Raw genomic sequence first — 6055 nt, forward strand, 5'->3', positions numbered from 1 at the left:
CAGCACATTGTACACTAATTACTTTACACCAACAATTGAAATGATTCACTTTTCAAATGTTTGGTATAATTTGTGAATCTCAGATATCATTTTTTTTTCCACCTCAAATACATTTCCATGTTTCTTTGTGTAATCCATACCCTTATAACACCTTGAAAATAATGTCTTCAAACCCATGTGGGCTGCAGTGGATTACAGTGAAACCTGAATTGACTGCTCTGCTCACCACAGGGATCTGTGATTGCTTAGGGCAGGTGGCTGTTTAATCAAGGTGCCCCTGTCATTCACTTATACTGAACACAGAATATGTGTGCTCTGGGGTTTACTATGTGGTTATTAGTCCAGATGGTTGTAAATACAGGTTTTACAGTCATAATAAATGTGGTCATATACAATTTACACACTCCCAAGGGCAATAACTAAAAGACTGGGTTTAAACTGCATTTAAACTGCAGTTTAGCTAACAGATTTTTTTCAAATAGGGAGCAATAACTGATGATGGTTCCTTGCAATAATCATTCTCAAGTTTTCACTGAACAAGCAGGTAACAGATTATTTCTACCTTGGTAGTTTTATCCAATTTAAATTTTTGCATCTGTCTGTTACTGTATGTCACTTCGGATTTAAAGTGACAAAACTCTCAGGACATACTTATATCACTGACAACCAGGGCTTGCAAACTGACGGTTCTAGTTCTGATTAAAATTTTCCATTACTGTGCTGGACATAAATAACTGCAACTCCAACTATTTTATTTTTAATAGTGTGAAAAAAGTGTATCTACTAGGAGATGATTTTAAAACACATACAAGGCTTGCCTTTATATAATAGGGGTGAGCCATTGTGAAATTTAAACTAAAGGAACTGTGAGGTACAGTTGTGTATTAATAACAGATCATAATTGTTAAATATAAGGCTAAGTTACAGCACAAGATAAGACTAAATGGTAGAAAACAAAGTAAAAATAAATGTACTGCAAATGCATTTTAATAACTTTTATAAATTAAATATTAATTCAACATCGGAAAATATATACTGTACACAGTTGCTACCTGTATCAGAATGTGATCAACTAATGTACTCTTACTCTATATTTTGGTGGTGCAAACTCTGCTTAACTTACAGTATAAAAATTCAAGACACATTTTGTGTGTTTTAATAAGTGATGATTGCAATATCTAGCTATTTTATTAAAGATCTGATGTTTTAGTCTTTTTATTAAGACAGCTGAGAACCAGACCTGATTATGGAGAGATACAGTCCTTTTTTATCACTGAATATTTAATTAAGTGTCCATTTAAAATTATTTATATATGCTTTTTTTAATGAAACACTGCAGTTTACAATAACAAAATAATTTCATATTATATTTCCTTTAAAAAAAATGAATACAATTAAAATGTAATAATATTTGTTCAAATGAATTGCATGATTAAAAAAAGAAGGTTGACAATTGTTCTGTTTTATGCTGGGTGGGTCAAGAAATTGGGAGCATGCTGGGCCCCTGACTGCAAGGTTCAGAAAAGAGCTGGCATGAGTGAAGAAGACAAGAAAATGATCTATGGAGGGCAATGTTAGATTTTAGGAAATTAGAACTTTGCATTCAATGTTTGATGGTTTGTAAGGCACAAGCTGTTCAATGAAGGGATATTTTTACTTTGGTGCCACTCAATTTGACAAGGTATCTAATTTAGTTAGAAAATAAAAATCCCTGTGGTCCCATAGCATCTGCTACTACAGTGCTGTGGCAGTCAACATCCATAATGTGCATGCAGATCAGTGCTGAGCATTTTACACCCCCATGTGAGACAGGAATAGCTTTACACGGAGCAGATAGCATGTACGCTTGTAGCTTAAAGTCACTTATCAAAAGATGCAGTGGCAGTTGCCCAGATACTGGATGTCCCTGCAAAGAGAGATGGAAAAACAGCTTGCTTCTTAGATCTTTGATACATAAATAGGCTGCCAAGCTTGCTCATCTATTAATAGAGGCGTACCGTCTCTAAATGTAATCTGCCAGTGTGCTCAAACTGCAGTGAACGATAATTGCATTCTGAAGCTTGTCTTAAAAGCTGTGTCATGAAGAATCCAACACGTTGTTGAAAGAAAGCATAAAACATATGATATGTTGAGGGGCTGTTGAACAATACAATTCGGACTTCTCAATTACATTGTGTACAATGTTTAAGCCAAGGTCACTATATTATATCCCGCCCCTTGTCCTGTCTCTCATACTGTCATTTGACCTTACGGTGACAGACTATCATCTTTGCATCCATCCCTCCATCTATCCACCTTGTATCTACAGCAACCTTTTCTGTCTCTCTATCAGTGTCTACATTCATCTATCAGCACACATGATGTGGCAGAACAAGAGCCTGTCTGTAAATAAAGTGTGGGTGTTTGTATGTGTTTTGGTGGTGGTTGGCAGGGAGGGGGTTAATTTCTGTCCATGCCAAATACATGTGAGAATGTAGCTGTTCCCAAATGAGATAATTGGTGCTAAGGATAACAAAGGAGAGAGAGAGAGAGAGAGAGAGAGAGAGAGAGAGAGAGAGAGAGAGAGAGAGAGAGAGAGAGAGAGAGAGAGAATTTATTTTCAAACTGTATTGGGATAGTGCCAGACTTGGGTGAGGGATTTCTGTTTATTATTTGTGGTGTGTGATTGTTTTGTTTAAACTTTTTATTTTGCCTCTATGAGCTGTGTTTGTTAATCATATTTTATTTATAAAATAAAATACTTGCAGCTCTTAAGTTCTGAGTCTCCTTTCTGCCTCCTGACCACCACAGAACAGTGTTTGAACATTTGCTTTGGCCCTCATGCCTGCCGTGTTTATTTGTCCCTGTGTTTTGTTTGTTTTTGTTTAATAAAGTGTGCAACAGTGCTTTGCTGCAGTCTCAAATTCCTGCTGGTAACATCTTGGGCCGTGATGCTATCCTGTCACAGTATGAATATTTTATATCTATCTTCATGTAAACTTCTCAAAAGTATTAAATCAGGGTTTTCTTAAGTCAACTGATCTGAACAGTAACAGATCTAATGGCATTTATAAATATAAAAAAATTGGACCAAACTTGGCATTTTACCTACTTTTAAATACAAAATATAAAAGAGACGTACACTATTTTAAAGCAGGAGTGTCCAATCCCGGTCCTGGAGAGCCATTCCACTCCCGGTTTAACAGGTCCAATTATATAATTAACTACTTCAGGGTCGGGATGGAACAGGGTTGGAACAAACACCAGGACTGGAAAGGCACAACTTCAGACACCCCTGTTTTAAAGACTTAAACGGTGGCTGTATTTAAATCCTCTACAGTTGAGATTAATCTTCAGGTTTTCATTCATGTGTCTCTGGCATAGTGCTGGCATTTCTAGAGGTACTGAGCGGGATTCTGTTTAACATTTCTGCACAGCTACAGAATGGCACGAAGTAGGTCAGTTTCACCTTGATTGGCATGTTCCTTGTAACCTGTTTGGTGCTACTTGTGGGCAAAAAGCACTGATATTTAATCAGCTTGATGTGATTTTGTAAGTGCCTTGAATGCTGTCTAGATATTTCAAAGCCTATAATCATCACAATGTTTTTCCCCCTTCTGTAAATTAAGCAAAAAGTATATACATGCATTTTTTTTTTACTTTTTTTAATTACAAATGAAACATGGGTTGTCAAGCAGTAATTCACTTAGTCCAGAAGAGAGTGGACTAAGTCATATTAATCATATCAAACTGAATATGTTCAGATGGACGAACCCGTGTCGAATTATTTTTATATTGGATGCAAATGCGGTGTTGTGCGTAATGGTTTTTTAGTATATGTTTTCCAAATGAGGTGCAGTAATTCAGTTGGCTGGATATGGTTAAAAGCATTACAGACCAGACTGAATTGAGAAATCACCACAAACTATGTAGAGAAAGTACTACACTTTAATATAGACTCAGCTAAAGCAGAAAGCTTCCCCTATGAGAACAGCGATAGGCCAGACAGCTTTTTAATGTGCAAGGCTCCTGTTTTTTGGATTCAGTTGCCATTAGATATTTCAAATGCAGCTTACCTACATATAGTAAATTTAAATATCTGATTAGAAAATATTTAATTGACAAATAAATATATTTTTGTTAATGAATGGTGTAAATGCATCTGTTTACTCCTTGTTTCCTGGGTCCCTCTTTAAAACAAGTTATCCGAGGCAACGTATTTTGACAAATCAACAGCATGCTATCAGTTCTATCTTTGAGCACATGTGACTGGATACCAGAGCTATCAGGCTCAAATGCCAGTTTGGCACAATGTTATTAATCAGAAGCTGAACACCACCCATACTAAAAAAATATGTATTTTAAATATATTTTTGTAAACATATTATTCATATAAAACAAATAGTCTTTGGGAATGATAAAATATATGGAAAAATATATGTATTATGTATGTAACGTTATATAAAATATATTTAACATATTACATTTTCATCACATGGAAAATATATTTACAATGTATTTGCTTAAACATATTTTAAATATATTTAAAATATAATTTCAGGTAACAATATATCAATTATATTGTCCATGTATTTTTTAGAAATGTATTATTCAATATATTTACTAAACATGTATTATATAATGTAGTCACAATATATTACATAATGTAAAGTGCCTGGACACGCACCATATTTTGCATGTGTTCCACCAAACAGATATGAAGCAAATAAATAAGAAGGGACTGGAATTCCGCAATGTCACTTAAAAATAACTACTATCTTTAAACATAACAGAATATATCATCATTTTGTAAAAATGAAAAGCTTTCAACATATGCTAAAAGGCTGTTTGCATTACAACAGGTGTTTGGGCTGCTTCTCTGTAGACCTGCTAACATTGTTCTTCTGAAACTATGAAACGTTTAAAAAAACTGCTGCTTCCAATTAGAAATTATTATTATTATTATTATTATTATTATTTATTTCTTAGCAGACGCCCTTATCCAGGGCGACTTACAATCGTAAGCAAAAACATTTCAAGCGTTACAATACAAGTAATACAATAAGAGCAAGAAATACAATAACTTTTGTTCAAGTAAAGTACAAGTTTGACAAACCACAATTCAATAATACAGCAGGTAATAGTGATAGTTACATCAGGATATGATTAAATAGTGATAGTTACATCAGGATGTGATTAAATACAAAGTACTACAGGTTAAAAACTTGGCAGATTACAGTATTCTGAAGTACAGGATTAAATGCAGTAAAATAGGGGCTGATAAGAGCAAAATAAAGCACATTTACATGAAGGGTGATAGTGTCCCAGGATACAAACAGAGGAGTTCTACAGGTGCTCTTTGAAGAGGTGAGTCTTAAGGAGGCGCCGGAATGTGGTCAGGGACTGGGCAGTCCTGACATCTGTAGGAAGGTCATTCCACCACTGCAGAGCAATGGTGGAGAAGGAGCGGGCTTTGGAGGCAGGGGAGCGTAGCGGTGGTAGAGCTAGTCTTCTAGTGCAGGCGGAGCGGAGAGGTCGAGTGGGGGTGTAGGGAGAGATGAGGGTCTGGAGGTAGCTGGGTGCAGACTGGTCAAGGCATCTGTAGGCTAGTACAAGAGTCTTGAACTGGATGCGAGCGGTGATCGGGAGCCAGTGGAGCGAGCAGAGTAGTGGAGTAGCGTGGGCGAAGCGAGGCAGAGAGAACACCAGGCGGGCAGCAGAGTTCTGGATGAGCTGGAGCGGACGGGTGGCGGACGCAGGGAGGCCAGCCAGGAGGGAGTTGCAGTAGTCTAGGCGGGAGAGTACCAGGGCCTGGACCAGGAGCTGGGTAGCATAGTTGGTGAGGATGGGTCGGATTCTTCGGATGTTGCTCAGGAAGAATCGACAAATTCATTAATAGCTATGGAATTGTTGCTGAAAATAGAGCTATGAAAGTAAAAAAAAACGGAAATACATTTTTGCAATTTCATTCTTTTTTTCATATTGGTGAGCATACAGTTTAAATATAAGGTGACTTAAAATATGAACAGCCTATTGTGTCCTTGATTGTTATTGACCTCTTTTTTTTCTTCTAAAT

Source organism: Acipenser ruthenus, unplaced genomic scaffold (genome assembly GCF_902713425.1).
Source record: "Acipenser ruthenus unplaced genomic scaffold, fAciRut3.2 maternal haplotype, whole genome shotgun sequence".
In the NCBI taxonomy this organism is placed as follows: domain Eukaryota; kingdom Metazoa; phylum Chordata; class Actinopteri; order Acipenseriformes; family Acipenseridae; genus Acipenser; species Acipenser ruthenus.